The 25,571-nt window shown below is 38.3% G+C and overlaps 1 protein-coding gene across 9 annotated transcripts in view; it reads right to left on the reverse strand.

Annotated features, from left to right (window-relative positions):
- INPP4B (inositol polyphosphate-4-phosphatase type II B) overlaps nt 1–25,571 on the reverse strand; it is a 271,956-nt gene that overhangs the window by 165,435 nt on the left and 80,950 nt on the right. For all 9 annotated transcript variants that reach the window (XM_048941067.1, XM_048941064.1, XM_048941065.1 and 6 more), the window contains exon 2: nt 6,428–6,512. The gene's annotated coding sequence lies outside the window, so the exon portion shown is untranslated. The remainder of the gene's footprint in view (nt 1–6,427; nt 6,513–25,571) is intronic.

Genomic DNA, 25,571 nt, shown 5'->3' on the forward strand with positions numbered 1-25,571 from the left:
ATTTCAGGAGACAATACCGCTATCAGTATTCTGCATTCACTTGGGAATCTCCAGTAGCAGAATGGTTATTTTCGTCTCAGTGCTGGATGTCTGAGATTTTTTTTTTTCAGTTCAGCAGCATAAATCCAAGAAAAATTTTCATTTGCACATGAACACAACGGTTCTCTTTCAGAACACCTTTTCTTTTGGTGAAACAGAAGAGTAACCCTTCACAACAAGCACTTCACAGTCCATAGTTCAAATGAAAACTGTATGTGTATCTACCTTTGTATTTTTCTTCTTGATCTAAGAAAGGTCTACAGAACTACAGGATCCAACACAGCATCTTTTGATGGCTTGCATAAACTCAAAATAAATCACCTGCGATTCAGTCATTCTGTCTCAGACACTGAGACGCTGACCTAACTCACAGTAATCTGACAGCATGCATATTGATGGGGAAATTCCACATTGCTAATTGAAATCCCTATATAAATTGGCACTAGACAAAGCTTTGTCCTCAGTTTTTCCCAGGATATCTCATTTGTTTCACAGAAACTAGCTGAGTGCTTAAATGCAAGATAATTGCAAGTATACTATATTAACACAAGAATAAATCTGGAACAATGTCAAGTCAGACAGATTCTTCATACTTCCCATTAACCTCTAGACCACAGCTGCAAAAAGTAACTGGATATCAAACTGTTTCTTTTCACATTTCTACCTTATCAAACCGAGCTGGTCAGTCAAAAATCAGCTAACCACTCTCATAGGACATGGGAAGGGCAGGAGGAAGCATCACTAATTCTAGTGCTTGGCACTGATGCCCAGCATTAGCACTGGTATTTGTATAAGACATTGAAAGCATGCCAATAACCAAGGTGCCATTTGTGACACCTACATGACCAGGTTCTGTAGCAGGGCTCTGTTTGCTAACTGACAGGTGGAGGTAGCACTTGGGACTACACAAACACACATGCACTTAGCCAGCAATAACGTTTTGCTCCACATGTTATTAAGCAAAGTTTTGTAGGTCCAGTAACTTCCCATCTTTCTCACTGAGTAAGAACCTTTTAAGTTCTCTTTATTTCCTGTTCCTTGATACGCAGAGTGGACAGAAATAGAGACACTGATCTTAAGGAAAGCTAATCTGGTCCTGCGGCTACATTGCTTCTGTTCCTTATTTCATTAACAGAGACTCCTGTTAGGGTCAGGAAGCAGACGGGGGGGAGGGGGGAAGTCTCTTAAGACAGCCTTGACAGCCTTTTCTGATATAGGCTCTGCACCAATAACTCTTCCTGAAGCTTGACCTCAGCAGAGCTTCTCCAACTGAAGCCAGTATATAAAGTTATGATCCCTTAGGACTTCTGCATCTCAAATGAAGAATTCAACCTCTCTGCTCAAAAAGAACTTCTGTCAAATAACAAAATAACACAGAAAAGCTGAAATATCCCCCAAGTACTGAAAAGCCTTTTCTACTCTTACTCGACTCTCTGAAGTCAGAAATGTATTTCGGTATTAGCTTCATCATCCTAAAATTTATTACGTTCACATTGTAATTAAGCTCAATTTTCCCCAAACTTTCAGTTTAACAGTAGCAACTGCCTCCTTCTTCTGCAAATACTTGGTCAAAAAATTTCTTGTGTCTTAATGCTTTTTCATACGTACTGTATTTTAATCAAAACTCTTAACCGGTAACCTAGGTTTCTAGGAAAATTGAAGTAACTGAAACCCCCCAAAAAAGGTTAGCAGTTACTGGGCACTGACTCTTGTCTTGCTGAAGAGCATAGTTTAATAAGACTTCTAAAAAATCTTTTAAAAACGAAGTAGAATACACTAAGGGGGAAATGCTGTTTGCTAAAACTTCTTTGATTCGGTATTAATTTTCAGAGTTTTTTCCTTAAAAAGGCTCTGTTGCTCTACTCTACCAAATACGTAGAAGTATCAGGAATACTGATAGAAACTGATTAAGGAGAGTTATAAAATTCATGTTTAACAGCACAAAATTAATTACTGTCAGTAATTGAATTAAACCATGTACAAAGCATCCGACGAGTGACCATTACAACAGCCCCTCCTTTTCCAGATGGTAAATGTCTCCCCATTCTATGTCAATATGCACACGTGGAACATTTACGAAGGTGAAAGGGTCTCCCTCCCTGCTCACCCACACTAGCAAAACGGGTATTCTCAGCTCTGAGAAATGGTTGTCTATATCAGTGAACTACTGTCACTCTAAAATACAAAGCACTGTCACAGCTAACCAGCATATGCTGTAATAAAAGCAGAACAAAGCTTTGATACGTAAATTATATCTGCAGGATATTTCTAATACAGACATCAGAAGCATTTAATTCACAAAGCTGACTAAATTCTGTATGCTGATGCATTTCATGTTCAAATTAGTATTGATGAAATCATCCCGTGGTTACTCGTGATGCTATGCTAATCTTCCTCTGAACGTTAAATTCTCTATCAAAAATAAGGAATTTAATTAAGAATTTTATCTTCCATGGTTGAGCTTTTGTTTTTCTTTTATTTATTTTATTTTGCTATTCTGAAATTAACTTTTGGGAATTACCATTGTCATCTGCAATTAACTCCCACAGAAGCTCACAAAGAAGACTGAAGTATTTGAAATAAATATGGCACCATACAAAACTTCGTTTCCCCACGTTGTCTACTGCACTATAATCGTTTGTTTCTTGTAATACCAGCAGGATTTAACACATGCCCTGCCCTTTCATTGCCTAAATAGCACGCCTGTGCAGACCACAGAAGTGTTTAAGCACCACAGTGAATATTCACTCAATAAAAGTAACACAGCATTCATTGACAGCTAAATAGAGCCCTCACACCTAAGTGGGCTGCCTTTGCAAAAAGGAAGTCTATCACACCCACAGCTGAACCATCACTCTACTTCAGATGAAGCAAGATTCAGAGATCTCAATCTTCTACTCAATTCCGTAACAGTAAACTTACTGTATGGCTGTTAGTCCATCTCAAGAGAATGAAGCAATACTGACCTGCCTTCCCAGACCTCCAGCATTTAAGGAAATAAAACATTCCATGTGGCTTATATACTACTTGCTAATGGAAAAGGGAATCCTTGCCATTTTAGGGGTATTTCTACATGCAGACCTTTTGCCTGACACTCTGCAAGATGTGCCAGTCAACTATAATATTGCATCAGAAACAGTGTAGTCTCCCAGTCTTCCCTCACCCTTCCCCATGTCTCACTAGCCCTACCTGGGTGTCACAGTTCTTACTTTCTTACTTCTTACTGAGAAACCACAATAATACAAGTAATGCAATCCTGAAAAACCAAGAAAATACACAAATCAAGAGAACGACGTCCCTGAACACATCTCTCACATGAAAATTTAATTCCCTGTGCCTGTGTCTTCTGGTTTCATTCTCAAATCTTCTGTTGTACAACACCACATGGAGATTAGTTTGCATGTTTAAGATCTTTTCAGACTGAGTAGCTGAAACACTCACCACTCAGGATTTCAGGACTGAATCATACTTGCACAAACCCTCCTAAAAGCATTCAACCAGATCCATCTCACACCAGTGCCCTGTAAATAGCACCTAGATACTATCACAAGGGCACACAAGAAACCTGAATAATGTTTCACCCTTACTAGTCTTTGTTTCCTTTCGTTTTGCTTTGAAATGCTTTGAGTTAGACAGTTTTGAAAGAATACGCTTAAAGCACTTAGAGATCTATCCACTACAATCACCTGATCTTTCTGCATTCCAGTTAAATTTCAGTGTCCATAACAGTGAGGCAATCAGCTCCATAACATAGCCAGTACTGCACAACAGTCTATTTATTTTACTTTCCATGTTTATTCCACTGTCCTAGATTACCTTCTCCTCTTAAGTATCCTATTCAGTCCCGATTTCTCACTACCCAGTGAAGATTCAGCCCACTACTCAAAGGTAGAGATGCTCAGCCAGAAGCTCCTTCCAAAATTCTCCCTACAGTTCCAATCCTGAATGTGAACCACTTGCTGATTCTCATTACCTTGCTATCTGTCTCTTTCACAAGTGAAACTTCATGAATCAATTGTGTTCTGATGTAGTTGCCCAAGAAACATTTGTGAACCGGTATATACCTCTGTCCTGCTTTCACTTGAACATAGTAAAGCCTTCCATACACATCTTAGAGCTTTTTCCTTTTCCCTTTCTCTTTTGGCACCCAATATACAGTGGATATCCCAATGACCATCTAGTGATAATGGAACTAGTCATTCATAAGAAAAGCCCCCACTGACAAACAATTTCATTCTGAAAGTCCTTTTTTTTTTTTCCCCCCCTCCATCTCTTGTCATCTGGATTCTTTTTTTCCTAGAGTACACTGACTATTGTTTCACTTCGTTTGGTGTTTACCCTTTCTCAGTATAGAGTCTGTTATCTTCATTCCTCTTCGCTTTTGTTTTAATATCTCACAATGTTCTAGCCTGCATCCTCTTTTCCCATCCAATAAATCATTTGCCAACCTGATGCCCTTATTCTCCAGCACAGGAAAACTGCCAAGTTAGAAATGCATTTCTACTCCACCTGTCTGTCTCTTCCTCTGTCTTTAGCAGTATTCCTTTGCTCACTTTCCAGGTATTCATCATCCCTTGATGGCTCTGCATACTCCAAGTTTCCTGTTCTTTTCTTTCAGCACATTCTTTAAAGACCTTTCAGACACCTCACCCTAACTTTTACCTACACCACTAACCTTCAAACTCAGTCTTTCAGAAGGTTTGCCCCTCAAGTAACAACTACTGTTCCTAACTATGAGAGTACTTTTCTTTTTCCATAGAAACTGCCAATCTCTTTTTCTCCACAGGCAGCCTGAAGTGCTTACTCAGTACTCACTGTTGTCTGATTCCCCAGTCTTTGGACTGAAAATCTGCCAGCCTCACTGTCACAGAAGCTGTTCTGTTTGCAGGCTTCAAAGCCAACGGAAAAAATCATGGCAGTAATTACAACCGAGTTCTTGCTATAGCAGCATTGTTTTCCAGCATTATAAAAGTGCCAGAAGTGAACTGGAATGACTGTATTTATATCCAGTCTTAACATCACCACCTCATAAAGCCAATGATTCCAATTAATGAAGTAGAATCAATAAAGGCATAATTACAGAAGCCTCAATTTGAGAGTCAGTGGTGATCGTTCAGCTATTATAGTTATGCAAAGCAATGCTTTGAAAACCACGAACTCCTGTTTAAGGCAGCATCTCAACATTAAGCACAAGGTTTAAGATTTAATTCCATTTAACACAGGACTGGATCTATTTCTCTGAATTCTACTCAGAAAAAGACAAAATCCACAATGAATGCATTTTTATGTCTCAGCCTTCTCAAATGCAACCAAACACCATCAATCACTTCAAGGAAGCGAGGACAGAAGTTAACTTAATTAATAAAACATTTTTGTTTTAGTGAGCTGCAAATTCTGGTGCTTACAAAAACAGAAGGTAAGGATATCTGCTAAAAGCAGTCCATCAGGTCCACAAAGGCAGCATAAGCTTTTTTCCCCTATGGCCAGTTTCACTAACCCGTCAGCACTGCTCTCAGGCTAGCATGACCCTACCCCGTAGAATAGAACCATCCAGCTCTCAACTACAGCATGTACTTAGAATGATCTTACTTTGACAGATGTCCCACAAATCTTAATGCAATGCATTTTTCAGTTCCATGTATGTAATTTATGTTCTATACTTTGAAGCAAGACACTCCAAACATGAAACCTAAGAATTTGTCCCTTAGTCTGTCATTTTACTGCTTGTCTGAAAATTAACAATACTCACAGAGCATACTGGACAGAATAAAAATATACCACAAAATTATCACTCTCGCAAAATGAGATAGTGAGAATTGCTTTCTAAAACTCTCAGACCATTAAAACTAACAGAAAATGGCCAACTCAAAGAAATCAAAACTCTTCAAGAGCAAGTGAATGAACCCAGTCCGTAAATAAAATAACAGAATGGTTGAGTTTCTCTTGCAGAGAAACACCTACAACAGCATTTTTCCAAACTGAAGTCTTCGCCCTAAAATAGTGGTTCTAATTTCTATGAAATCCTTCTTCCTTCTCTTTCCTTTTGTTTTTTTTTTTTGTTTGTTTTGTTTTTTAAACAAACAATCAAAAAACTAATCCAGTGAATGGAAAGTTGATGGGAGACAAGGAAAAGCTAAGCCTGATGATCAAACTTATTGCCAGAGAAAGACAATTTTTTATTTTAGAAAAAGTAACACCTATGGATTTTAGGGTCTATTTGTCAGCATTAATTAAGAGAGCAACATTTAGATGTGTGCATCACTAACATAAGAACACATTGTAGCTAAGATTAAGGCCAAGTTCCAGAGCACAGGTGACTTCATTTTTAGTTTTTTGTTGACTGAAATAACAAATCGACACTGAACATACCGAGCTGCATCTTACTTACCGAGAATTATTGAAACATCTGCTTTACTCCTGGACTCCAGAACCCGGCACCACTCCAGGATTACCACTTTGAAGGCTTCAGAACTCTGTGAGACATAAACAGAACAAAACATTAGGATCTGAAACCTGACAGGGAAGTCCTTCTGTTTGACTGTTTCAAGAAAGCACAGTATGTAGCCAGAAAGACACCAAGCATAATAGTCAGTAAGCAGATGGGTAAAGGCATTCTTTAATTACCATTATGTGCTGCCCTACTTCAGCTCAATGGGAATGAACTGTTTGAAAAGGCCATAAAAGAAACTAAGAAAAAATAACTTGAGAGCTTTTTCATAGCATAGTTTTGGGTACCACTTCATTTTTAAGCGAATCAGATAAGTCCATCTCATTCCAACTTCCATATTGCTGAACGAAAATACAGTCGAGTATTTCCCACTGAACAAAACGTGTAATCTCACCATTTCTATTTCATTTTCATTTTAAAAGCATTTCTTTATCATAAATTGAAGCTTCAGATGTTGTCTCCAGCTACGCAATTCAAGTAGCATTAAGTGATATGGACTTACGGCAGAGTGCAATATGATCCGACTTACCACTATCATTTTCTGGAGCGCTACGCGGAGATGAAGCCTCTACTTTTCACTTTAGTAAGTGTGACTCATTTTTCAGGCAGAGCAAGGTAATCAATCACACCTGTAGAATTTACCTTTTTTCTTTAGAACTCTTCTTACCCATTTTTTTTTTTTCCTCCTTCACATCTAATAATCACTGCTGTGTGCATGCATACATTTCCTCACCGCAGGATCCCAACTTGTCAGAGAGGTTCATCCTCATACTTCAGTGAGATTCCACAGGGACTAAAGTAAACTATCCTTTTAACATTGCTTTATTAAATATTTCTTTACTCCAAGTGCCTCTAGCATTTAAAAATTCCACCAGAAGAAGGAACTTTAGGTTCCATATATTTTGTGGTATATGACTTTGTAAAACTGTTTATAGCCTTTGTGTCTCATATGAGCTTGCTACTTATTTGCTACAGCTATACTGTGTTATTTTGCCTGAAACAGACTCGAGTTTCTCTGTTTGTTTTTACTTACAGCTTCCCACTCATTTTTAAAATAGATGGCTTGATCCTAGTTTTTCCATGAAAAAGAACTAAAATAGTTCTCCTGACCTAACACTACCATGGCCTTCATGGCACTGATCGTCTTTCGGGAACAAAAGAAGTGGGAGAAAGTTTAATTCAGTTCTCATACTCAGAGTAGACAGTTTTGAATCACGAGTAACAGGAAACATAGCCAATGATTTTAGACAACCACAGAATGGCTAGCATTGGAAGAGACCTTGAAGCCCATGTATCTCCAACCCTCTCACTGTGCGCAGCATTGCCAGCCACTGCATCAGGCTGCCCAAAATCCCATCCAACCCAGGCTTCAGTGCCTGCAGAGACAGAGAATCTACAGTTTCTCTAGGCGAAACAGAAACAGTTCCTCACCACCCTCAGAGTGAAAAATTTTCTCCTGATATCTAACCACAGTCTCCCCTATTCTGATTTGAAACCATCCACCTATCACTGTCAGACCATACAAGAAGTTAGTTCTCCTCCTGGTTGTAAGATTCCTTTAGGTACTAGGAGGCCACAATGAGGTCTCTCCAGAGCCTCCTCTTCTCCAGGCTGAACCAGCCAAGCTCCCTCAACTTCTTGTCATAGGACAGGGTGCTGCAGCCCTCTTGATCATGTTTTTCACATACTCTGGACCCACTCCAACAGCTCCACATATTTCTTGTGTTGGAGGCCCCAAGCTTGGACTAAATACTCCAGATGGGATCTCGTGAAGACGGAGCAGAGGAAGATTAATCTCCTTCTGTTGATATTCAAGCTGTATAGACAAAACATGCAAATGTGACATCTCTCTAGACTTAACATTTCCTCCAAACCACAGGTGGGCAGAAAATGGAAGCCTGCCACTCCATAAGGAGAATTAACTTCCTGGTGCATGGCTGTTAGGGAAGTCAGGCACACAAAAAAGCCAGGAATGAGAAATCAGTCATCCTCTAGTTTGCTCCGGTTGCTACAACTTAAAGGCTTCATCTTCACGTTCGTAAAAGAAAGCATACATATAATGAAAACAGCACACAGCTAGACAGAACAGCTATCAAATTAATAACACTAATTCAATTACCAATGCTTGTCTCGCAATGCAGAGAGGACCAATGGTTCAGCTGACATACAACCAATGATACAAACACGAGAGGAAGGTTCAGAGTATTTCGACTCTTCTGCAATTTGGAATGGCAGATACCAGAGCACAAGAGCCTCTCTTAAGGGAGTAATTACTCCACGCTCTACACCAATGCAAGCTGGAAAGCTGCAGCTCTGCAATTTCAAATTAATTTGTATGCTCCAAGATGCACAACCAAGCACCGAATTGAGAAGATGTGCAGTCACTACTTCTACATATGTGAGAGAAAACGAGAGAGAAAGAAAAACAGACTAAAGCATAAGGCTGCCACAGGATAAAGCACATATTGCTGTCAAATAGTTCGACATCCTGACGCAGCACTGAAGAAAAAGTACTTCAGAATTACTACTGTAACAGACTACTAGTCATTTAGATGAGCTATATTGTGGCACACAAAACTCTAGTTAGACACTTATTTGTGAGTGAAACAACAAAATTGCGATCAAGGCATCTGTTACACATCTCTGATAGAGATCAGCTTTGTTCAGACTCTACATTACTCTCTTGATTTACATAATATGCAAGTACAATGTGAGCTTACTTGGGCTAGCTGTTGATTCATTTTTCTTTTTCTAAGAATCTCTGCAAAGTCTATAGAAAAGAATTAGGCTTTTTTTTTTTAGAATACTCATCTGAGAACAAAATAAAATGATTCATAAATCTAACTGAACTATTTTAGCAATACTGCTATAGAAGAACAGCCGAAGCAGCTGAAACCCCATCTTCTTACTCACTTTCCCAAAAAGATTAGCCAAGTTTTGTTTTTTTTTTAAACCAGGATGCTGTTGTAATTTTGAGTAATAGCAATTCCATCAACTGTAATTAGCTTGAGAGTCAAATCAGACAAACAAAGATAGCCCGAGTTCTGTGGAGTTCATGCCTGGAACTGAAATTAAAGCCATTCCAGAACATATGAGCAAGCGTCCATTAACCACACATTCAAGCAAAGAACACAGTACTCCATATTACATCAGTTCAGCTTCTATCTTATTGAAGTAGCGACTGACAACTTCATTTTCAACTATGTCACTGCAGATTGCCATTTTTCTCTGGAGTAAGTGGAGGAAAAAAGCTTTCAAAAAATGAAAGCACTAAGAGACTTACAACTGCCAAACAATGGCTAGTCTAAGCTATTTTTAAGTTCCTGTACATTTGTCTCAATACACCATAGAGAAGGGAGGTAGAAGCATGTTGATATTGAAGGTTTACACAATAGCAGATTGTTTGCTATGAAGAAAGAAAACAGTTTTCATTATATGGAGTAGAAAACTAAACTGACAGATCAATTAGAAACGACATTACTAGCATTTCTCTGAGTTAAAACATCAAGTAAGAAAGTTGAGACTACAATACCACGGGAGAAAAACAAGCAGTAGAGGAAGTGAAAATCTTTTTTTTTTTTTAAAAAAAAAAACATCCTATAAAGCCTCTGCAATGAAGTCCATCATAGTTTGTTTTTTATAAATCTTATTTGCATAAACTTTAATAAAGACCTTGAAGTGTAGGCATGCTAATATATAATAGTCTTAAAGACAACTTCAGGCACAAAAAATGTCTTACACTTAAAGTCCCAAATTATTTTCAGTTCTTACATGCTACTTAAAGAAGATCATTGCATCAGAAGAAACCTACTAAATGCTGCCTTTCCAGGAGGGAATCTAGAAGATGGTGACCAAGCACATGGACACAGCCAATATCTCTCAGCAAAGCCTGCAGTGCACTGAAGGCCCAAATGCAACAAATAACAGCATTCATAACCTCAAATTCAAACCATGTCTGATACCAGTAGTAGTGAAGTTGAAGATCATTAAAAAGTGGTGCAAGCTGTACAACTGTTAAAACTTGACTATGTTTTTAAGATTTTTCAACTCAAACGTTGGGGAACTAACAAGTCAGATTAATGATCGTTCAGTAACGTACGCATGCATTCAGGTCATGTTTTTGACTGAACATCACAGCTTACATTTGCTACTTCAGTGTTAGCACAGATAAAGTTCATCGTTCTGCAGGAAAAGCATCACTTAATATATTTGAAATAAAAAATAAGAAGAAAGCTACAGGGTTTGTCAGTGTAAGCTTATTCACAAAAAGAGAAGCTAAGAGTCTTAAAGTATGGATGCAATTGATTTCTACAGCAATATATCCATTATAACAAAGACCAAAAGTACGCTAACTAAAAAGTGACTGCATAACATCAGCAAGTATACAGTTTGTGCATCTAAAATTGTTGTTTGTTTTAAACGCTGGTACAGATTATTCAGTGCTATTTCAACCATCTGAAATTTTCTCTAACTCTATATATTCTATTACCAAATTCATATCCCCAGCCTACTAAGTACTACAAAGCCTAAGACCCAGGCTGCATGATAAGGAAGGTAGCAGAGCTACCTTTATAAGTTGTCAGCACAATGAAAGACACTCAAGTCATCTTCCAAAAAAAAAAAAAAAAAAAAAAGCCTTCTCTCCTATGATTAAGCCATCACTTAATGCCACTACATGCCAACTTCTTGCTGACAATAATACCACTGATTTATATTCACTGTGGAAAATGCTGTTGACTTACATCACTGAATAAATCTTGCAGAACAGATGAGTGCTTTTAATTAACTATTAACTTGAACTATGAATATTTCACCAACTCTAAAATGCATTAATAATCATGTGCAAACATTTTAATTCACGCTTTATATTAATTCAGTTTATTACACATAAACAACTTAAAAAAATTCAAGTTAAACACATTCTACACACAGCCTGATAGGACCTCAAATTACCCTTCTTACCTAAAGTTCATTAAACAAAGTTCAGATATGAATTAGTTAAGTTACATTTTGTGCATGACTTGAATGCTGTATCACAACATATACCTCAGATAGCATAATCTGAAAAATTGTTTCACTTTGTCATCTTCTTACACAGAGAAAATAAAGTTACATTATTAATCACTGGTTCAGTTCCCAATATACTGCCTTCAAAAATAGCCTAGAATAAAGAACTGAATGTTAACCGTAATTTAAAAATTATGCTACTTTACATGGAGCAGAAAACTGAACTGACAAATCAATTGGAAACTACATTACTAGCATTTCTGAGTTAAAACATCAAGTACAAAAGTTAAGACTACAATACCATGACTACAACACCAGGCACTGGCAGCTTGGTTACAGTTTTAGCAGTTCCAGCAGCACCAGAAGGGTAAGGAAGGCAGAATATCAAAATGTTATCACTACAAGCATTCTGTATTTTTATAGTGCATTATCTTTGTATATTATAAGGTTGACAAAGAAGGATGTTTCTTCTCACGTCTGCCAGTTCTCATCATTTTATAGCAACTCTCGTAGCATCTGGCATCTTTTTCAGTAATTCCCAATTGCTGGAGCTACAACATCTCTAGCTTTTATTATAAATCTCAGCCTTTCTGCAGAAAGGAGGTTTAAGGAGAGTATCTAAGCATTTAAAGCCACCAGGTTCCCAAAGGATATTGTTATTTTAATTGCTTTAAAAAAAAAAGTATGACTTTTTGCTAAATTGCTAATATTGAAAGGTCTTATAACTACTTAAATGGTGAGATGGTAATACTTCATTTGCGAAGAAGATCCAACAAATTTCCTTGCTTAGCTCAATTTGAATCATGTGAGCTTACATCCCTCCATCAAAAAAACAAAAAGGCTCAGCTGTAACAGCCTAACATAAATCACCTCCTTCCTTCAGGATGCCCTATGAGCAAGAATGATGGGAAGAACACCAGCCCCTTCACTGGGGACAAAACCTCAGCCAATTTTCCCCATCCTTCATGATGCATGGAGGTACGCATAGCTCTCCTCGGTATCTCCCTTCCACTCTTATTTCCTCTCTTTTCTGCAGGTAACAACAGCAATCCTCTGCTTCCTTCTCAAGCTCAAAGAGATGTGAGCAGGTTTGCTGGAGTACAGTTCTGCCTTCAACCTGCCCCTGGTCTCCGTGCCAAGGACCAGGCATGCCTGTGTCTTTCACAGAGGAGCAAAATTAACTCCGTTATTTCATACGCACAACAGTTTCCTTGTGTTCTGTATTTTATATTTGAGGTAAAAACATAGCAACTAACAACAAAAAATCACACTACACAGAAGCCCAAACCTGTAACAGCAAGGAGAAAAATGACTTTGTGTTTTACTTTTTTTTTTTTCCTCTCTCTCTCCAGAAGAAACATTATTCCTCATCTTCTTTTACAGCCACTTGGTCAGTCAACATGAAAGACAAAGTGTACAACTCATATGTGGGCGCTCAGCAAATCATCTAAGTAATAAGCACTCAATTTGGAAAGCACTTATATCATACACCATAAAATGAGTGCTTTTATAACCTTACCAACTTTTTAAAAGGGAAAACAGAACTGCCTTCTACATTGATTAACAAGATTGCTTCAGTTTAAATGATACTGACTTTCTGACCTTCAGGATTATGCCTTAGGATCTCTCTCACTGTACAGGAACTGGTGAAGTACTCATGTGACAATCTGTTCGAAATTAGATGTTTGGAAACCAGAAAACAAGCCTTACAAACAGCAACAATAATTTCCGTTCTGTTATATATCAAAAGGAGGCTAATAAAGCATCTGAAAATACCTCAACTTAAAAAAGCTTCAAGCTTTATTTGAGCATCATGTATTCATATTTCAGTTTGTTAGAAAGAAGACTAAGCACAGACTAATTTTAAAAAGAAGTAAATTAATGTGAACAACTGACTCAGGACAAAGATTGTCTGATACCAGCAGAGGGACAGTACTCACATAGTAGTCACTTGATCTGCCAGGCTATCCACAAGGGAAACCAGCAAACCTCTTCCCAGACACAAGCTTTGGAACAGAGGCTGCAGTTTTACAGGTAGACTGACATAATAGCTAGAATTTGTAACTGTGCTAGGTACCAAATACATCCAATGGGCCATAAAATAAAAATTATTCACTCAGTACAATTTCTCCCTGCACAGCCGTCCCATCAGATTCCACCAACCATGTACAGCCTAACTCATCCTCTTCAGAGGTAGCTTTCTCTCATCCCCCTGCTCTATCAAGAACTCCCTTTCTATTCTCCTCTTGCCCCTCCTCCTAGAAATTACTTTTTTGTTCCGAGACACTAGATTTGATCTAATTGATGTGAGCAACTGCCTTCACTTCCCTTTGAATATTGCTGGTTTGATTTTCAGACCTTAAAGGCTCTTCATTTATAATCAAGTGTTTGTCACTTCTCAGCTGTAGAAGCAAACCTAATTGATGGCATTGCCTATGCCTACCGATCGCATTCTCGCATCACCACAGATGCAGAGAAAGATAATGGGAGTGATGACCCCACAGACACAAGATTTCACAAAGGCATTTCTAACAAGTCGCAAACAAAATTTAACAGGTAAATATGTGCAAGCAAGAAGCATACTGACTTCCTTGAGCAGGTACATCACAGCACGTGTAAATACCAACTAAACACAGTGACTTGATTACAATGCAAATAAGGTTTTCAAAGATAATTGTGTAGCAGGCATCATTTTCATACAATTATCACTCAACACATTAGAGCAAACTAACCTGTTGATAGATCTAGCCACTCTCTGTAAATAAAGCTTCTCTTGTTACACTTCAGAGAAATCCAAATACAAATAAGGAAACCGCCAAGTTCAGCCATGGCCCGTGACTGTGTGATCATTCTTCAAAGCCAAAAGCACAAGAACAGAAAGGACCGTCCACACAGGCTGCTATCGGTGAACCTTCCAGTGTCTCAGACACCTAAGTGTAACGTTCTACGTGCCAAGCAGGTACAGAAACAAACTGAGCCATTTTAAGATTCATTTACCGAATTGCAATTATTTAGAAATTACCCACTGATTACAGGATCAACAAGCACTAAGTATTTCTTTCTTTACATCTAAATGCTATTACAGTACATTTTATGAGTCTCAGAATAGCAATCAAATTAGAGTCAGGATACCACGTGCTGGCTATAAACAGCAACTATCAAACAGACCGTTAAAATTAATGGTAAGTGACAAACTCTACTGTGCCTTAAAACAAGTAGCATTCATGGAATCATAACACAAATACTCAAACCCTCACTCAGCACATAGGTGTTCATACTCAAAGAAATCAGGGAATCTATATTTTTAAAGCATTCAGTTTTAAGCGTGCAAACTTGGCTCCAAGTTATCTACTAATTGAAGTAATTCATGTCTGATATTCATTAGGAAAAAAAAAAACGAGTACATTACCTTCCCACAGATGCACTTAAGTTTGTGATGTTATACGTGACTTCAGTAGCAGGCTAGGAAGCAGCTCCTGTGTAAAGTTAGCTTAGTAGTACTATATGAGTACTTTACTATAGAAGTATTGCTATAGTAGTACTAAAGTCACTTCTATAGTGCCCCAAATTTACACTTCAAGCTGCACAGAACTACTTCAACTCCCTAAACTAAAACCCTAACTCTATACATATTATTCAGGGAAAAAAAGTGGGACTTCAGCAGAGCGAAAAAACAAACCACACAAACACATCAAACCACTGTCGTATAAGTGTAAGCTCAATTTAGAATATAAAAGAGAGAGAGAGAGGGAGAGAAATAGTAGAAAAGGAAGAAGTCTTTGAGAAAATCCTGTAGACCACATAGTTCAACTCGAGAGTTTCCCAACCCTTAAGTTACTTGAGTGTCATCTTGTTTTCCAGCTGATGTACACCAAACTAAAAACGCCACTGAAGATGCTCAGGAGGTTCCCTTAAAGACTATGAAACTTTTAACAACACTTTAAATGACAAGGGGAAAAAAATGAACACAGGCTGTTAGTTATGGACATTTATTAATTTTACACCCAATAGCTGTTTGCTAACCTGGTTATTTCACTAGAAACATGAAGACAACAATTGAGAATAGGCTGCCCTGCCCACAGGTAAAAACAGCTCCAATCTTCTCAGCAGCTTGTTTTCATCAGCCTGTTTAAAGCCTACTACTATTGAACATTCTTAAGCAAAAGTAGCCAACAGAGGTGGCAAGTCTCACCCAGTAAAGAATACAGAAAACAGAAAAATATGGAGAAAAGTAATGGAGGTAGAAGCTTAGAATCATAGAATCACAGGATCACCAAGGTTGAAAAACACCTCTAAGATCATCCAGTACTATCATCTGCATATCACCAGTATTTCTCACTGTGTTGATAATACACAACAGTTATTTCTGATGTACACAGGAGGACAATGTGCATGACTAAAGAGTTCATACAGCTGAGCTAGACGTGATTTTCATTTTTACCCTTGAAAATTTGAGGTTGGATATAAACTGTGATTCTAACTAATACAATAATTGTCTCCTAATTAGTAGGGAATGTTTTTACCTTGCCAATACGTCAAAGGTCTATGCTGTGCAGCCATAGCCAGAGAAACTACTTCTAGCAGAACTCACAGCAGATCATCCTTAAAGAAAATTTAGCTTTATTTACAACATATTGATACATTAAAGGTCTCAAAAGTATCTGCACATTTGATAGTCCAAATAAGTAGTACAGTTCACTTATAAAACTACAAATGAACATATGCACACACATACACAAACTGAATACATTAAATACTATGCAGAGTTAGGTTGAACTTATACCAACGCAAAGGAGAAGCATTTTCCAAGTAGAACTAGAGTGGATGTGTTTCCTTCAAAAAAGTGACTAAGCAACAACACTGAAATGATAGCATAGCAGAGACTTGCTAAATAGGTATGAAGACATGTGCTTTCATTGTTGTTTTTGTTGTTGTTCGTTTTCAATTGTTCATATTGGACTTCTAAGTCTTTACCTAAAGCATTCTAAAAGCTTACTGGCATTCCACAATGATTTTACTGCATGCTTGCTGAGTAGGCACAAGATAAAATAACCTTTTTCTTGTCCTTTTGCATTTTCATTCTTGTTTGGTCATAAAAAGACAGGTTCAAGATTCTGAAACAATTTTTTCAAATACTCAATTACAGATAACAGTAATTAACTTTCCCAAAAGCAGTTTCTGAGCAAAATTAAAATACATTCGTGTTTCTTACTAAAAGGAAGGTGCAACTGAAAGCACTGAATTAATGATGATGAAACTACACTGTGTTCTGGAAATGTCAGTGCTTATTGTAACATAACAGCTTTGAAATACTTTTCAGAGGCAAGTTCTATCTTCATTTGGTCTTTACATTCTGACTTGAACCTGTAATTACTAGTCTCAGTAAGACGGGAAAAATCCATAGATGATATACTTTAGCATCAATCATAAAGAGCAAACTGAAAGCATTCCAATACATGTTACAAATGCTGAAGTGCAATTGTAGCCATGGTATCCTATGGAAATTTGAGAGAACCACGCTCATTTTATCCTTATTGAAATAAGCAGAAACTAAGCAGAAACTCCAAAAACGATTTCCAATTTTTCTCTATGATATTTCTACGTTTTCAAAGGTGCAATGAGTAAACTTGTCCACTAGAAACACAGCTACACATGCAAAATATCCACCTGCAAAAATATATATACACACACACAAAGCTTACGTGTACTATTATGCCTTGGATCCTTTTTGGCTTTAATAACATCAGACTTTCCACGCTGTTACATTCTTCACAACAGAGTTTCAGCAGGACCCAGAGGCAAAGTAGAGAGTGAGCAAACAGCAGGAAGGAGCCATCTCGGTGTCCAATAAGTTTCTGGTTATTCTTCATGTTTCCATCTACTTATGTTATTCTCTACTGAGAGCAAAACAAAACATTCCCCAACAAACTCTCACAAACATTTTTTTTTTCAGCAGCTCTCATCACCGCTTTGGCACTTCATCCCCACTACAAGACATCTGTTGCTTCATTTATCATCTCACTGTAATTGCAGCACCTTCAACACTGAGCATACGATTCAGTATTCCCCATGAACCTGATCAAAATAACATCAAGGGCAACCAACAACCTAGGTAACAAAAAACTAGAGCACATTAAAGAAATAGTAGACTACTACACTCAGTTGCACAGAAACCACGTGAATTCATTTACAACTTCAGCACCCAGTACCTCCATCGTTATTACCACTACTGTAAACGTCAAAGCAGCTAACAGTGACTTTTAGAAGTACTACAGAAGATGCCTGTTTGTTATACTAACATACTGTAGTCACATTCAATGAGACCTAAGTAGTACACACCAAGTAACCATTTTGAAGTGACTGCACACCATTAATAAACCAATTCAGTTTTGTTTCCTCCTCACACTCACAGCAACACTTCAGCACCTCGCGAATTTTGCAAACAGCTTGGTCTGATTTTATTTCCAGAAACTCACTGTGGGAATGCAAGCTATTTTCCCCTTCGGAAATTAAGACTTCAAAACAAGGCTACCTTTTCTCTCCCTGTAACCTCTACAGATACCTTCTTAATTTCTGTTGAGGCCAAAGCCCAGAGCTACCAAGCGTCTCTCTCTCTCTCATTTAGCATATGACCTCTGCTTCCACGCATCTTCACAGGCAGCTCCCGAACCTGCATTTCTCCAGACTTTGGGAGCAAGAAGGTGGGTAATGGATAAAGCTAAGTGAGCATAGACACTCACGAAAAGAGCAGCAGTACAGGAAGTAAGAGTCATAGCAGTGATAAGGAGAAACCTCAGCACAGTATTTCAAATTTGAGCATTGGTGTGTGGTTCTGGTTGTACACCCGGACTTCTTCCACTGTTAGCCAGGTGAGCTGGTTTTGACAGAAATGAAGAAAAACTACTAAATATTAAGTGAAATGATGTATAAAGATGTTGAAAGATTAAGCAACAAGGGATCTAAAATTTTATCTTCCCTTTATTGCTCTTTACAACCTAAATTCATCAATACTAATATGAACCTTAAGATGAATAAATGAATCCCATGTGCGCAGCTAAATTGTACAAGTCACGAGATTACTTAAAAGATATGTAACGTAATTCCCAGGGACTAAGTAATACTTTTGAAAGTCTTTATTTTATCTAAAAAAAAAAAAAATCAATTAGAAGATAATTTTAGAATTTTAGTAGTTTTGACCTCATAGCTGTCCTTAGAATTCCATATCAATGCAATAAATTCTGAGAAAAAAAGGAAAATTATATCGGACTGATTTCACCTCTTCTTTCTCCTAATTATTGCACATATATGCAAGATAAATCTTTGTTAATTTTCTGCCACAGAATATCTTGACATAAATTTTCAGACAAGCAAGAAGTCCTCAAGAGAAGCACCTTTAAGTAGCACATTAACCTATACAATATATTGAATATAAGAATTAGAGCTAACATTCAACTTACGCTGTTCTTAAATTGACACACACTGAGCACATTATTAAAATGCAACCAGAGTTTAATCCAAGCAAGTGCCTAGGAATATTAAGTAGTAATAACAGCAGTACTATCACATCCACTATTTCAAACATTTTGCTAGCAGTTGCTGACTATAAGAATTACCTCAAATACGGTAATCTCAAATTACACTTCTCGTGCCAATTTAAAGCTTCCTGCATCCGTTTTTGAATATAGTAAGTTACCTGTAAATACAACTCCAGACTTTATTTCGATTCTCCCTCATCAGTGTTTAGGTATTTGTTCTTGCTGTTCTTTAAGGAAAAAAGAAGTTCAACTTCTGAGAACTTGGTTTTGCTGTCACAGCAGAGCATCCTAAGGAAGTGTTAGTAAAACTTTTTATTTCATCAACAGACCATCTTACAACTTAACTCAAAGTTGTCAAGAAAATCCTAACAAATTTCATTAATGAAGCTTCATACAAATATTAATCACTAACATTACATAATGTTAATGCAATATCATACTTTGATACAAAGGCTGGAAGCAGTCCCTAGCTGTCATGCCTTTTTTTTTTTTTAAACTTACTCTGTTCATTTTCATCACTTGAAAAGCATACTACATAATGAAGAAATATACAGAAATTACATAATTATAATGAGTTCTCCCAGCAAAAACAGTGTAGTAAACAAATTTTGCCGATTAGATATTTTCTGTGGGTGTTTATTTCCCCACAGTAACCCAGACATTTACAATTCATAATGCTATTTCAGGACCTATGGCCCCTGAAGTAAACACTTGAAAAGGCCACAGTGAAAGGGAATGTAAAAAAACAGAATTAGCTTGCTAGATGATAGCGCTTCTTCACACTTCCACATGCAGACACATTGCTGAATTCTCCTATCTAAGGGCTGCTACCAAATGCCTGCTAACGTTCAATACTGGAACAGCAGAAAGCCTGACAGCTGATGTTCCCAGCAGCTGCTGGGATTTGGAAAAGTATAGTTCTATGTTAACGCTACTTTCATTTCAGACTGAAAATTTTCCAATGCATCAAGCTGAAGAAAACAACCCTACACATAAATTAACACAATACACATGCAAGATAGGTCATTTGGGCTCCCTTTATTAATCACAAGTAACAGTTATTTTACTTGCCCCATTTGGCCTTAACGTCTAATGTGTAATGCAGAGTGTAAGTATTACCATCTTGCCATTTGAGAAGGCATCAAGACTGCTTGAGAAACTCACTTCACTAAAAATTACAGAGGATGACGCAAAATGCAATTCTTCTAAGAAGCTCATCAAGGAAACACACAGCCAACCACATTTCACATTGGAAATTAAACCTGCTTTTTTTTTTTTTTTTCCAAATTAGATGAGACTCAAGACTAGAGGCAGGTGTTTTTCCTCTCTAAGCTGCTTTAGGCCATTTTTGTTTTCAACTGCTGCACAATGTAGGCAACAGATTATTTGGCCATAGCTGAAAAATATCTCACAACAGGCAACTACAGGAAAGCAACTATAGTACAATGCTTTCGCATCACAACCACAGAACAGCAGGACAGGGACAACCCTGCTTACACCTCAGCAAAAGCACAGCAACAGTATGAGCAGGGATGCACTGCTGGGCAGATTGAGAAAAGCATGCTGCCTGCACCCAGCAGCAATCATCAACTGTAGCAGCACTGCCAGTACTGGTAGTAGAGGACAGACTGAGAGGAGATGATAACAGGGCATGGCTACGTCCAAGTGAAAATATCCCCCTAGAAAACGCACATTACAGACACAGCCTGAAAACAAGAACACACCACAGATTATCAGTTGAAGATAAGCTACCTGACTTCAGCACCGTACCTCTCGCATCCCATGGCTATTTTGTGGCCTATCAAGACTACAGCAAGTACAGAGCACCCATAAGACCGGTATAACTAACGGAGCAATTAATACTCAACGAAGGGCAGGAATTTGTATTACCAGCATCACTTAGGTGTACAAAATACATGGAACTGCACCCTTCATGGCAGGTGAAAGCAGAAAAAACAGTATTAAGGCAAACTGCTTCAGTTCTCTTCTGAACTAGGGTCATCTTGGATGGGGCCCTGGGCAGCCTTATGTAGTATTAAATACGGAGGGCTGCAGTCCTGCCTGTGGCAGGAAGGTTGGAGCCTGATGATCCTTGACATCCTTTCCAACCCAGGCCATTCCATGATTCTATGCTCTTCAGACAAAGCTCAGGAGCAGCACAGTAGCATCAATGACTTGGACGAAGGCACAGAGTGAACCCTCAGCAAGCCTGCTGATGATACGAAGCTGAGTGGAACAGCAACTACACCAGAAGACTATTGGAGACACCTTGACAGACTGAATAGATAGGCAGAGAAGAATACCATGAAATTCCAAAGTACAAGTGCAGAATCCTACGCCTCGGAGAAATAAACACATGCATCAGTTCAGGCTGGGGTTGACCTGCTAGAAAGCAGCCTTGCTGAAGAAGACATGGAAGTCCTGGTGCACAGCAGGCTGGCCACGAGCAAGGAGAGGTCCTTCCTTGCGGCCAGGAGGGCCAATGGCATCCTGGGGTGCATTGGGAATAATACTGCCAGCAAGTTAAAGAAGGTGATCCTCCCCCTCTACTCCTTCCTGATGAGGGTACATTTACATTACTGTGTCTAGTTCTCAGCTCCCCAGTGCAAATAAGACAAGGAGTCAGTCCAGCAAAGGGCTACAGAGATGAAAGGTGCTGGAGCATCTCTCCAGCAAGGAAAGACAGACAAAGCTAGGCCTGTTTAGACTGGAGAAGACTGAGAGAAGATAAACATAAATATACCAACATCTTAAGGGATAGCAGCAACAGGATAGAGCAGCTGTTTTTGGTGGTGCCTGGCATTAAGTCAAGAGGCAGCAGATTCAAACTGCAACACAGGTAGCACATGAGAAAAAGCTGCTTCACTATCAGCGTGACACTATGGGAACAAGCTGTCCAGAGCAGTTGTGGAGTCTCCTTCTCTCAACATATTCAAAACCTGCCTGGATGGCATCTTAGGTGGTGTGGTCTAGATGACCCTGAATGATGCAGTAGGGTTGGATAAGATGATCCTACGGTGTCCCTTTGAACCTCATCCCGTCTGTAATTCTGTCATTACTGACAGTTAACAAGTAGTACATGTGCTACTGTTTTCCATTACTACTACATGCCAGCGTGTCAACACTGAATGCCTGCAATTCTCCCCTGATTTAGATCATCTACGTATCTCAAGTTTCCCAAATTGTCCCTAGACAGAACTTTGGGCAGTTGTCACATCCAGGGCCAAGCAACTGCAGGCAGCTGTGCTGGGCTCCTCCAGCTGCTTCCCTGGCACCACAGGAAATGCTTTCGCTGATCCACTTCACCTCAATTTTTAAGCAGTCATCCTTAGCTAATTCCTTTAGTGTAACCAAATTTCAGCCTTAAGTCATGCTGACCTTCATAAACATCATGGATGTATATTACTTGATATGAAGTAATTAAGTTTAATGCTTTTTTTATGCCAGGAATCATTGTCATGTTTTACAGAGCGAGTAGACTGGGGCATCATTTTTGTTCAGTAAATAACTGTCCAAAACACAACTTCCACAACATCTTATCATATAGATAGGTATAAAGTTATAACAACAGTTGTAAGGACAGTCATGACTTAGGTCAAACCTTTTTTTGTCAGTTTGCAAAGGCCAAGGGACATCAACACTGAAAAAATTTATTTATTATACAAAACACTAGTATGAGAAGGTACTAGTACAAGTAAGCAGTCAAAAGACAGACTACAGCTATCATATATTATTGGCTTCTGTAATTTTTACATACCATTAAGTTAAGTATAAAGAAATCTGAATCTAGAACTCACGATAGAGTTTGCAACTGCTAAGCAATTATCAAAGGCAGACTGTGCCAAAAGTTTGCAAAGCAAGTGAAAGGTCCAACATGATTTTATATTTGAATATGGAAACCTGACGTGGCTTGGCAAACAAAACCTTCTATCGCATTGAGGTCACTCTGCTTCAGCATCACTGCCTACAAACTCGTAAGTTTGTTCAGCCTTTATGCTCCCCCCATTCTAGGTGTTAATTATGACGCAGATCTGTCCACATTAAATACCAATTTCCAGGCATTCTTTTATGTCAAAAAACTTCTTATACCCAAGATCAAAAAATAAGCTCACTATTTTCAGATTAATAAGGTAACAACCATGCTGCATTTCAATACAGCGCTGCAACAAAAACATTTCCAGAATGAGCCTCTGCTTCCACACCTGCTTTGAATAAGTTTGGTTATTCTATTATGCGATCTACCCTCCACTGTGTCCTGTTTTCATAGTTCTTCAAAGCTTTTGTTGTTAAATCACCACAACTGAACTAGGGAAGCCAGGGATTTATCTGCCACAAGTATTTCAGAGCCCCAAATCCCACAAAATACAGAGTGAAGGAAGCAACATAGGTGGGTCAGTTCAATACCCATCTGTGAGTGATGTATAACAGTAAATAGTTTTTCTGCCCTCCAAAATGATTTCTTCCTCTCTCCCAACTACTATCCCCCATTGACACACACCTGTGCTTTTTCGGTATTCCTCTATGAGATTCTTCATAAGCAAAACCCACTATAAACTCCAAGAAAAACAACTCAGAGAAGTAAATATTTTTTTCAGCTTTATGGACTGCAGCAATTCAAGAACCACCACCAAAAGCACAACAGTAGGCACAGAATCATACAGCTGAGACCAAGGGAGCACCCAAGGACTTCCCTTTAACAGCATCATCCTGTAGATGCATCCATCTGTGCTGCACAGCTTTATACAGATTGAAACAGTTACAAAGATCTGGTGATATTGATGCTAATCACTGCTATTTCAACATTACTGTAGAGTTAGGGAAAGCTATTTACATTCTCTGCTCCCACGTCAACGGTCCTTAGGTCTCTTACGCTTTTTTCAACACAAGCCTAGAAACACAGTTCTTCAGCAAGGAAAAAGACAACAGCTCCTTCATGAAAAGCACCGCAAGGACACAAACCACACAGGATTCTCAATCTCTATCAGATCTTTATTTCTTCCTGATTTCTTTCCCATTATAATTTCAACTTCGGTATTCCAGTAAACTGTCTTTTCAATTTAGATGTTATAGGCTTTAAAGCTATGCATTTCAAGTTCAGTGAATATTAAAACATAATATTAATAAGACCACCATCAATTAACTTATGTCTTTGAATAACTTCAACAAACTTTTCTTGGCAAACAAAATCAAAAATGAACTAAATAGATATGAAAAACATCGAAGTGAACAGAAGCCTAGTAACAAACAAGCCATTGACCAACTTGCTGTGCTCATGGCTGGAATAGCCACTGACCCACTTGTTGTGCTCATGGCTGGAATAGCCACTGACCCTTCTTCCCTACAGCTGCCAGCATTTCCTAAATACACAAAGCAGTCAGCTGCTTCAGTGACAGTTGAAGGCCTGAAAAAAAAAAAAAAAAAAAAACCACTTAATCCTGATTGCTGGGAGATGACACTGTAAATCCAATGAACATCTGCCTCACCACTAGCTGAACAGATATATGATTTCATTTCATTGTAAGGTAATGTGAGCTTGCAATCGGCTTTTGGCTTGACCTTTTTTTTTTCTTCTGGAAATAATCACTATATTAACACTGTAGGTTGCCAAAATATTTGCATAAAACCACAGTTAGCTTTAAGAGAATACAGACGCTAGTGCTAAACTTGACAATTACATGGTTCTACTGTGTTGCAGTAATAAGACTTCTGTTGAAACATGAAAAAGACATATGATTAAAGATGAAGATCATAAGGTTGAAATACTGTGTAAGTTCTTAACTGATTCTTATCATAATTAAATATGATTTTCCATGCAATAATTGCAGTGACAATTGTCAAGGTCCCCCAAGGCTAACTCACTTTACTCCCACTTAGAAATCCCCCACAAAATCAAGCCCTATGTTTGTCTACGTTGCAGACAAAAACCTAACAGCTTTTATTCTACTTAATGTGTAGATGTCAGAATAAAGGCACTATGTTCACATGAGAAAAAAAGAACGTTTTAAACTGCATAATCAATAGAGAGCATCCAAGTCCACACTCAGCCACAGAACACACTGCTAATTGTAGCCTCATTTCAATTTAGATTGCCCTCTGGAACTCTGCCCATGCAACTGATGTCCAAAAACAAAGAAGCAACGTAACATCCTTGAATTGCACCCCATTCCTTACCCAAACCAGTACAGAAATAAGTCAATTTAACATGTTATTTACAAAGACACGTACAGAGATTACGAACAGCCTTTTCAAGGGTCTTAAATGATGCCACATCAATACTCTAAGTGAGCCAGTTAAGCATTGAGGCTACACTTGACTAGATAACCAGCTACAGACAATGATGAATTTCCATAATTCTATCAAGTTTTCTTTTTACATACTTGCCAACTTGAGCCAGAGACAGCAGCCATTACAGGCAATATAATCAACACAGTTCAGTATGGGTAAGTAGCTAGTAATAGTTTTAGCACAGTAGCTGCAATAAAGATGTTTCAGACCCCACCCAAACATCTCACTGACGTAAAAAAGCAGATTTAGATCACAGC

This window comes from Lagopus muta, chromosome 4 (assembly GCF_023343835.1).
Source record: "Lagopus muta isolate bLagMut1 chromosome 4, bLagMut1 primary, whole genome shotgun sequence".
Lineage (NCBI taxonomy): Eukaryota > Metazoa > Chordata > Aves > Galliformes > Phasianidae > Lagopus > Lagopus muta.